Below are 11,703 nucleotides of genomic sequence, written 5' to 3'. Positions count from 1 at the left end.
AAATGAGTGAGGACGAAGTGTTGAATAAACGAAGTATTGCACGCCATCGCATTCATGTAGAGAGGACCATAAAAAATTCGTCAATTTCACATCTTCGACAAGAAAATACCAGTGACTATGCTTGGTATCATCAATAAAATGTGATTGGTTCGTTTCATATTATGTTATGCAGAATGAAAATAAAATGTTGCAAGACAAGGTGCCACTATCGTGGTCCATAATTCCCGGTCAAAATGCACACGCTTCACAATGGCGTCCTAAATTGCCTTTCCTAGTCTGATAGCCAACACTATGATTAAAACGAACAAGACTTGAAGTGTGCCGATAATCTACAACAATTCATAAACACAAAAAATTTACTTTCACCTGCCACCGACCTCACGCTTGCTTGCAATAACAAGAAACGCCTTCATAAACCGTAGTAAACAAGCGATTCTCAACCCTCAGACTCAGCGTAACTCAAACGTCACGCTCTGGTGATTTTGAATGTGCAAAAGGTCTATTGTGAACACTCCAGCATTCAGCCAGAGAATTACATGTAATCATTATTTTGAACTTTGTTTGGTATTGTAGGGACCTGAATGAATTTCCATTGTTTTTAGCTCTCTACAAAATGTAATTCTCACATAACATTTACGTTTCTTAAAAACTCACTGAACCCAACAGTGAGAATAAATAAGCTAGTTGCGTTTCTTAAGAAAACTCACTTGTTGTGCACTGGGATAATTTTGAGACTCATTGTGCTACCTTTGTACCATCGAAGCTTTGTTACGCCAGCAGCGGTTCTGCTGTCATCAGGGGTTATAAACCTTATAATCAACAATAAAAACCTCGAACCCCTGCAGTATTACAGAAGAAAAAAGAGCTATAGCAGAGGTGGGAATCAAACCCACGTTAATGTAATGACTACCACCGCCCTAACCCAATGTGCCAACTCAACCGATGGCAAACCATTGATTTAATTTAGCTAGAATTTGCGTTTTTCCTTTATTCATTCTAGACGCAACCTTGAAGACGCCATGAAGAGCGTAGCTTCTGATTGGTTCGTGGTTTATTAGAAATCTGCTTGTTAAAGTGCCTACCGTGAAAAATACAGAAAATTTAAATGAATTCAAAACTCGCTTGAAAACGTTCTACTTCAATGAACATTATGACTGAAATTACCGTATTAATTATCACCATTGTCGTGTACAGCGCCCAGGAGCATAGTTTGACTGTGGATGTGGCGCTATATAAATGTTGTTATTATTATTATTACCGTCTGAGCGGTAGCCACTTTAACAAGTCGAAATTCTGCCACTGCGAATGACTACAATGCAACCGCCAACCAATCAGAACATGTTAGCCTATAAGAGGCTACCGTCTAATTGTGACCCTTTTAGCACTCATCCAGAGAGTTAATGCTTGTTTTGAACTTTATTTGGTAATTACAGAAGAAAAAGAGCAATAGCAGTGGTGGGAATCGAACCCGCGTCAATGAAATGACTACTTTCTAGCCCTAACCCTAACCCCTAAGCCAACCAACTGACAAAAAATCCATCACTTAATTTGCTTTGTATCATCTTCTTTTCGCCATTTTTTACGTCACTTAAACCGTAGCTTATGATTGGTTGGTGGTTTCATTCTAATCAAGTTTAGTGGCAGAATTTCGACTTGTTAAAGTGGCTACCCGTCTGAGCAGGACTACCCCAGGGGTTCCCAAATTTTTTGCTCGCGACCCCTTTACATCTCATAAAATTTCCCGCGACCCTTCACGGTAAAAATGATAAGCAGTGCGAAATGTACATTTGTGATATTTATGGAAAGGTTTAATTCGAGTGAAAACTAAAAACAACCTAACGATACTCCAAGCCTATTACATTTTACATGCAGCCCACTGAAAAAAATAACTAAAAACCAAACACATTTATTCAGTTTGATGGATGCGACAAAGATTTCATTTTGCTACAAAACAAATCCAGTCGTGGGTCAATGCTGGTTAATGCTAGTCCCAAGGCTGTTTTAATGATTCTTAGGCTGATTGGTTTTGGTGGTGTTTGTTTGGTTTTGATTGCCATCAACGTTGGAAACACTGACTCGAACAAATTATTGTCAGCTCCAGGTCGTGTTACTAGGGTTGCCAGATTGAGCGCTTTTACGCCCAATTGGGCTACTTTTGATTTCTCCAGGCGCCAAAAATTCGCGTTGGGCGCGCTTTTTTGACTGGCGTCCAATTGGGCTACCTTTTTTTTTAAATACAATATAACTTTTTGTGTAAAAATTGTATCATGTTTAAGATTTTTACCTAATTAGTAGTTACTTCATTGAGGAGCAGCGTTTTTGGAGGCTTCGGTCAGGCAGGGTTACCAATTTGGTATAAAAATGCCAATTTTCAAAAATCTGCATGTTTAGGCTTTAATATCTGGCAATCCTGGCAACTTAAGTGATCCAGGTTTTCATGAAAATGCAGTGGACAATGGACATCAGTTCAGTTTGTTTTTATTTCTGACCATCACAACGAAACACAATATATGTCAAACATAGCAGGGCTCTAAAAAAGGCAGAAGCGACAAAACACGGACGCTATAACGTGCATGAAGCCGAAACAGTCAGTTATGGTATGGTCGCAACACCTTAATAAATTTTTTACAAATGTAAAAAGATGAGAAAAAAGGCTAGTGAATATTTTTTTAACAATTTATATGAGTAAAAAAAGAAGAAAAAAAAACAAGACAAAAAGACAGTTTCTACGTTGATCGAGCTTGGTGGGTTATCAAAACTGTTGATGGGCTTGAGGGGAACACTCTTGAAGCGTTAGCTCATCACGAAAAGCAATTAAACCATTTTTTGTGTTTAGGTACCGGTACTTGTTTGTAGTTATTTTAACAAACAGTTGAGTGAATGCATAGCTGAAAGATGTGAATCTGTCTGAAAGATGTAAAGAACTGAAAAAACACTTATAATTTGAGACTGATGATCAAGCGCTCTGGAAGAATTTTGTATAATAGCCTATATCTCTTTGCTTGGGCTCCATTTTAGAACCCCCAAAAAATTGGGCTACTTTTGGGCTACTTTTTGCATAAGCTTGGGCTGTTTTTTATATTCACCTCTGGCAACCCTAGTTCGTGTCCGAACTCCGAACATTCGTTTTGTGATTTGTCATCAAATCGAGTTTCGCTTTGGGATAAAAAAAAAATCGGATGTGGCTTTGAAATCCCATAGTCTATGGTGAAAAAGACGTGGGCTTAAGTCACTTAGTATAGAGGTGGAGGGTGGGGAACGTCGTCTTTATAGCTTGTCTTTTCTAATGTTTTGTTTTTCCTGAGCCTTTTGTATGCTTTTTTTTTCGAAAAATTCCGTGCTTTCCCTAGTTTTTTTCCTCCAGATTGGCATGTCATTGGCAAGTTGATTCCACGATACTACGTGAATGTTTGCAAGGTTGAGACAGCCTTTAGTTGATCATTGTAATTAAATCGTTGGTGAAACGATCCTCCCAACTAGTGCTTAGGATTTGCTTCAGTTTTCGTAGCTGAAAATTTTTAACACAAATACTGTACCTGTGGTTAGCCCTACTGCTGAATCAGAGAATGGTAGGCATTCCGCTTTAATGCAAAGCCAAAAAATGTGAAGCTTTTTTTGCACAAAATTCATAAATTTCCAGAAAATTTTAACTTCAAATCATAAGATAGATCAGTAAGTTCTTCCTGAGAGAGGTGCTCGGTACTTTGTTTTTGTGTTGTAAATAGATTAAGTTTTGGATCCAATGTAATTTGTTGGAAAATACTTCTGAACTGTTTCAACAGATTTGAAAAATGGTTAATAACCAGAGGTCTAATAACATTTGGTTTTACATCATTGTTAGCCAAAAACTCTTCAGTAAATGAGAAAATCAAAGCATTTGTAAGTCGGCAGCAGTGGCCGAGTGGTTAGCGCGTTGGGCTCGCAGTCGAGAGCCTGCATGTTATGCAACCTGGCCTACGAAAATAAAGGTATGGTAGAAAAACGCAGCTCACACTCATTGTTTGTTTTGCAATCGCAAAGTTTTTTTTTTTCAAGTCTTTTGCGTGGTCTGGTAAAATAATTAATTTGCATTGTTCTTCAACTGAACAAAACTGCACAAATGAAATTATTCACTGCATTTCACAACACTAGGCTCCTTTTTTTCAGCAATTTTAAAAAAATTCTCCTAAGTTTTTTGGTTTAAACTTTTGGACATGCTTTCCAACACTTCCCTCTCAAGCTGAAACAATTTGTTCATGCCCATTCCTTGGAAGGCCAGTCGCCAACAGATGACATCAAAAGCATTTAAACTTCTTTATTGGAAAGTGTGATTATTCCTTTGTCTGCTCTTCTGTTTTAATGAAGCCCAGCAGTGCAAAGATTGGTTTGTAGTGTGATGTCTAGCACATAAGATTATGGCCTGGGATTACAGACACTTGTCTTTGTTTTGATCGCATGGGTCTGTCTCACCTATGCTTTATTTCGCCTTTGAACATTGCAGACAATTATGCGAAGCATTAATGAGACATTCTCTTTTCGCTTATGAGTACAATTATATGATTAAATGAATGCAGTATGCAAATGAGAAGCAAATCCTGATGCTTTTATCCGACTTATTCTTTTAAGCGGGGTATGCGCTTAACCGACGTCTGTACTTAACATTTGATTGGATTTGGTTTGAGATTTCAGGTTTTGATTCAAATAAACGATTGATACGTTTAAGCAGTATACTATTAACCGATTTCGTCTGTATAACTTCTAAATTCAACAATTTTATTCAACTGGATCAGTGGCACATACGATATTTCTTGGGCTGGTGTTCTCGAGGGAATGAGTTTGATACTACCCGGAAGCGTTTTTTTAACTAAATTTTGACCTGAAGTGACTCAATCGTTAGGCTGCTGCATTTTTGTGGTCAATGTTTAATTTGAGTAGCCTACAACCCAAATTTTTTTGTCTTTATAAATGGGAGTAATAAAGTTAGAGTATTTTTAGTTTGTTGGAATTTGTGAATTTCTCTGGGTAAGTTTCCGTTCATCATAAGATGATGTGACCGTGTTTGCCGAACGACGCATTACATTTATGCTCTCAACAACTTAGTTTGGTAGCTGTAAAAAGTTACAATACTTCTTTAAAAAAAATGGTTTTAAGCAGTGTTTTTTAGCAGGCAATTTAGTTTGATATAAAACGCTTCCGGGTAGTATAGTATCGCACTCACACCCTTGGGGATACCAGCCCGAGAAACATCGTACGCGCCGCTGATTCAGTTGAATAAAACTTTTGAATTTAGAACTTATATAGCCTAGGCACTTTTTTCTTCTCTTGTCGTCTTTTACTTTGACAAAGAAAAAAGAAAAAAATATGTCATGACCGGTCAAATAGTGTTTCAGATTAACTGGAGCCGGTCAAACAGCTACTGCCTTTTTTAAATAAGCTATTTGTTGATTTTATATGATATTTCAAATATTTTTACATCAAAACAATCTTTTTCATAAAACGATGCTGTAACTCAAAACAGTCAAAGAATTTTTGATGTCAACAAAACTTTGAATGTAATGTAACTTAGGCAATTTCATCGTTTTAACATTGCCAGACGTTGAAATAGTGTACAAAAGGGAACTTTTGCTGACCAGGTATATGTTGTACCGGTACCTGAGAAACATTTACAAAAGCCATTCGATTTGTTCAAAGAACCCAATTACCGGTAACCTAACAGTTTGTATTTACATTGATTTAATGTCTGAATATTGCATATTCAATCGTTGGATTTACAGAAGGCGTCGTTGGATTTTCAAAAAATTGCTGAATAGGGAACTCGCCGAAACGGGCCATTCCGGCCCTGGACTACCCTATATGTTATAAGGCAGCAAGGCTGATGTAATGACGAGAAGGTGCTTATGAAACAGCTGTATGAGTGTATGTTTAGCATTGTAGATATTGGTCACAGCGGTAAACCATAATCTCTTCGTGGGAAAATTGTAACATAAAGTTCCCGGATCCGTTTGTCTGCATATAGTGACCGAAAAAGAAACACTTCTTGAAACGTCTATTCTTAAAGTGTATTCCTGTAAAATTAGCCCGCGGCTATCGAAATGGAGATGCAATGCCTACACCTCAAAACTGTCACTACGATACAGATTACTTGGATAAAAGACGGAGAATTTGTCCAGCTAGCAAGCACCAAATAAACCAGTTAAATGTGCGACCGACTTCCAACAAACAACTTCGAGAATGAATCAAAAAAATTTGTGATAACTCAAAGGCACGAGAGCAGTTCGTGTGACGCAATATTTCATGTTTAAACCGGTTTCAACAGGTTTGACAGGTCTTACGAACGATGGTGCAATTTTGGCTCAAGTTTTAGGAATTTCCATGACGTAATATTCAGTAGACCCGAACGGTTTCTACATGACGTTTGACCAGGCGAACAACCGTCTGGAACATAGCGGCCCCTAGTTATGACAGTCTGACATGGCATAACTAAAAAAGAATTGACGACAATTGTGAGCCAATGAATAAAAACACATGATACACAAATTGTTTGAATCACTCACGTTTAAGTTAATACGCAAATACAAAGGGCATGCAAAGAATGAACAGCAATAAGAATAAACACGACGATACATGAAATTGGTACCATAGGTATTAGGTACACGCAAAAATGACGCTATCTACAATGGTTGCGATAATAACCGACTGTTCTGGGCTCAGACAAGTGTCGGCCACCGCAGACAAAACCAGGCTCAAACCCTAACACTTAGGTGTTCTTTACGGGGGCGAGGCACGAAATATCTCTCAACACATAGTCTACTTTCACTTTCCCCGTACTCTCATCATAGTTGCAGACGGCAACTTTAGCTCTACGAACCACAGGCTTCCCTTTCCTAATTTGTGGAACTACCTCATGCACCCTCCCAAGTTGATACTTCCCACGTTTACCAATGTCCTGGAGAGAACCTACCACTACAAGTTGACCAGGCTCCAAATTCTCGGCCATTTTTAGCCATTTTTTCCGGCCCTGAAGACCTGGCAAGTAAAAATCGATCCATTTACTCCAAAACTGCTGAGAAAGTGACAAATTGAATCGATAATCCCTTCTTAATTGGTCACGATCATGTGGTTGCCCAACAGCACAGTATGGGTCTAAGTATGGGGTCAAAAGTGAGGCAGGGGTGATGACAGTAAAATCCCTAGGGTCGTCACTCAAAGGTACCAAAGGGCGTTCGTTCACGATCCGAACGGCACTGCCTGTGTACGTAAGCAGTTCAATAAAATTGGGCTTACGAATTGAAGAGTCCAAAATGTGAAAAAATGCAATTTTAAATTGTTTAACCATTGCCTCCCAGGCGCCACCTTGCGCCGGAGCATACGGAGGTATAAATTCCCAGTTTATCTCTCTCTGTCTCAGGGCGTTGTGAAATTCAGCTGATTCTATCAACTCGGGTAACTTTATTTGAAAGAAGCATTTAGTCACATCAGCCATGAGACCAAATCTACCAAGCCGAAATCTAGCCAAGAGATCTGCCAGAGGGTTTAAGAAATCAGACAAGTCAGGACAAGAAAACATTACATCATTAACACAAGTTCCTCGAAATTCAAACTTTCCATCGTAGACAATGCGCTTTTTTAATTGTGACGTCACAAAGTATGGTAAATACCATTGAAATCCTTTTACATTTTCTGCTTCACCAGCACGCTCAATATAGCCATTAGATTTAAGATCCTTCATGGTGTCAGTAAGGAAATCACAAAGTTCAGGTTGTTTTAAAGCTTTCTTTCTTAAAGCAGCAGCTCTATCTGACACCAACACAAAATTGTTAGGTAGTTCAATATCTTCCTTCAACGGAACAGGTATCTTAAATCGACCATCTTTCAACTCAATATTCGGTTCAACAAGTTCTCTAGCCAACTTATCATTGCGAGACAATTCACAGGTTTCATTTTGCAACGTCAAATCCTGAATGACTTTATTCAGGTCTGCTATTTCCATATCACGAGACTCAATTTTACGCTGAAAGCCAGAGATGACATCCGACTCTGAAGACGTCTGCACTCTGCACACTTTAGCAACGCTTTCATCTAAGGGTGACTTACCACCACAAGCCAACCAACCGAGAGGAGTGAGCAAAGCATGTGGTTCACTACGATTTTCACCAACACGCTCTTTTTTTTGCACACATCAAATAAGCGTTGTCGTTGCCAATCAGTACATCTACAGTACTACAATCATTCAAATGAAACATATTCACGTCATGAAAATGACGGAAACCATTTAAATCTTGTTTATGCGGTAAAGTTTTAACATCGTCAGCCCAAGCTGGGTTAACCACCGAAGTTATATCACAAAACAGTTCATCTGTATCTAACGACTGGATGTTGAGTTTGACAAGGTCAGCACAAGTAGCTTTCTGACCAGCCAGGGTATCCATTTTAAACGACGCTTTATCGTACGGTTTAAGATCAAGTTCACACACCAAATCACTCGAAACAAACGTCAACTGCGAGCCAGGATCATGCTGACAATACACCAACTTCGATTTGCCAGTCATTGGATTCAAAACACGAGCAGCAGTAACGCGGTTAAAGGCTGCTTTAACATTTCCAATCTTAACATTACGCACAGGAACTCTGGCACGAGCATCATCTTTCCCAACAGAATCCAGAGAATCATGTGACGTCACATAAAAATCATGCAGAAGAAAATAGTGTTTCCTATCGTTGTTAGGCCCACACTTACGACAGTTATTTGCATGAACGCAATCCCTAACCATATGCTGGCGCAAACAATTCAAGCATTTGCCAGCTTTCACAATGACATCTCTCCGATCTTTAGGTGTCAAGCGCAAAAATTCTTTACAATTAGACAAAAAATGATATTCAACTTGACCACGTGACGAACAACAAATGCATGCCGGTAGGTTTTTACGTCTGGCTTCACCACCGCGCGGTGCGCCAACAACAGTCGAGTACTGCGAACTCCCTGACATCACATCATCATGGGGTTTTACGGACGTCTGCCTAACCGGACATGAAGGCAATTTTCCTTTGCCAAACTTTTTAAATTGCTGCGACTCACCAGAATCGCCCATTAGCATAATGCTAAAATCAGTCGACTTACGCGTTTCCTCCCGTACTACAAATTCAAACAAACTCTGAAAAGTAGGCTCATCAGTGCCACCATACTGATCACCTAAAAAGTCAAGATAACGCTGCTTAGCGTCAAACGGGAGTCGCTTAGCCAAATTCAAAACAAAACGTCCTTCTAATTTGTCACGCTGACCATAAGCTTGCGCGTAAAGCAAACACTGCGATAATTCATCTTTAAACTCTTTCAGATCACTGGAAGAGGTCGAAGTCAATTTGCTACCATAGCGATACATTCTAATTTCCGGTTCTGCAAAAAGACCTCCACGAACCCCAAAACGTTGGGACAAGCGAGCTAACGACATTTCTATCCTGTCTTCCTCTGACAAGCCAGGGGTGTCAGAAACCAAATTAGCAATCGTTTGCGCAGCTGTCCTAACACAAGCTGCTTGTAACAAAGTCAAACGAGTCCCCTTAAAGGGCGAAGCTGCCATTAAGGCCGTAACACGATTTTTAAAGAAGATAAATGGCATATTATTACCATCGTAACCAATCAAGGCCGCCTTATCGAAAAACGTCCTACTATTTTGGTATTCAAAAAAGCAATCCTGCTGTTGAGAACTCGATTTAGCGGGAGAAGACAAGCTATATCCCTTAAGGGGCTGAGTGGGCTCAGTCACATGCACAGCCCGACCACGATCCTCACACACGTTAAAATCAGGAGACGCAATACGCCTCTCACAACCACCCAAATTACGTGTAGCTGGGCGATCAAAACCTAGCGGCGCAGAAAACTGTGAAGGGGGCAAAGCATTACTACTAATGGCGGCCCCGTGACCTGTACGCTCTGGGGGAGGAGTTCGGTTGTAATTCGCAGACCTTGGCTCTACAGCCTTCGGAAGACCCTTAGCCGCGGCCCCGAGACCTCCTGAAACAGCTGGAAACCGTGTGGATTGCCCTGGTCCACTCACAGGTTGAACGGGCGTTTGGAAAAGGTTATGTAAATTAAACTGCGATTGATGTTCATTTCTGGAATGCCTAGAAGAGCCCTTCTTAGAGCTACGCCGAGAGCCCACCTCTGATCGATATTCAGCTAAAACTACCTCTTTACGTTGTTCAGCCCTCAACTGAGCGTCTTTGAGTGCGAACTCAGCAGCTCTCGCTTCGGCTCTCGCGGCGGCCTCAGCTGCTCTCGCTTCGGCCTCAGCTCTCGCGGCAGCCTCAGCAGCTCTCGCTTCGGCCTCAGCTTGTATCTGGAGCTCCTCTCGTCTTAGCTGCAGGTTAATTTGTGCCACTATCCGAGACGAAGTCATAGACATCCTAGTGCTTACATTTGAGGCGCTATCCTCAGGATGTATGTCAGCATCCAACATATCTGAGAACTCACTTTCTTTTTGTTCAAAGTTATTTTTTAACGAGTTAAATTCGGGGTCTACCCTATCACGAAGTTCTGCCAAGATCGCAGAGTTAAAGATTTTAGTCAAAAGAGCATGGAAATGCCGTAATTCCTCTTCTAAAGTAGATAACTTAGATCTAAAAATTAACAGTTCCTGCTTATCACTCAAAGAACCTAGGGCTACAGAAAGTTTCCCAATTTGAGTCAAAATATCCCGTCTAAGATGCCGGGCCTCTCGAACTGACTTAGCCTCATCGTTACTGGATCCCTCCCCAGAATGGCCTGCCCGACCGCAAAGAACATCATCAGGCTTAAACTCAGTCGAGTCTACGGCGGTCGAGTCCTTGTCGCCACCGAGTGTAGACATATTAAATGTTGGGGCTAAATTTAACAATTAAAAAAATTAAGTTACACAAACACACAAAATTATTAGGCTACAGTAGTTATAAAAAAAACTTAACTGCAAAGACCGTAAAAATACAAAAAAGAATTTAAATGCACGATACCGTAGCTGTACGAGTATGAAGTCCTAAAGTCCACAAACTTGCTTGGATTCTTCCACTTGAATCTACAAGCACAGATGGATTGTCTTTTAATCTTCTTTCTTGCCAATGATTGTCAAAGTTATTTTTCTTCAGTACCAAACTGAGAAGAAATGTCTTTACTTTTCTTTGCTTCTGTAAGAGTGTAGACTACCAACCAACAAATCTTCTTTTTATTATTTCTTGTACTTCTAATTAGTTCTTCTGCACTAGCTGACAACAAACACGTCGTTTATTTTTATGCCTTCAAGTGCTTCTTGGCCCACCAGCTAACAATAATCGTCGTTTATTTTTCTTGCTTTAATTTCTTTTTGACCTACCAACTGACAAAAATCGTCTTTTATTTTTTATGGTCACAGCGGTAAACCATAATCTCTTCGTGGGAAAATTGCAACATAAAGTTATCGGATCCGTTTGTCTGCATATAGTGACCGAAAAAGAAACACTTCTTGAAACGTCTATTCTTAAAGTGTATTCCTGTAAAATTAGCCCGCGGCTATCGAAATGGAGATGCAATGCCTACACCTCAAAACTGTCACTACGATACAGATTACTTGGATAAAAGACGGAGAATTTGTCCAGCTAGCAAGCACCAAATAAACCAGTTAAATGTGCGACCGACTTCCAACAAACAACTTCGAGAATGAATCAAAAAAATTTGTGATAACTCAAAGGCACGAGAGCAGTTCGTGTGACGCAATA

This window comes from Aplidium turbinatum, chromosome 5, assembly GCF_918807975.1.
Source record: "Aplidium turbinatum chromosome 5, kaAplTurb1.1, whole genome shotgun sequence".
Lineage (NCBI taxonomy): Eukaryota > Metazoa > Chordata > Ascidiacea > Aplousobranchia > Polyclinidae > Aplidium > Aplidium turbinatum.
Note: the sequence above shows the minus strand (reverse complement) of the source record.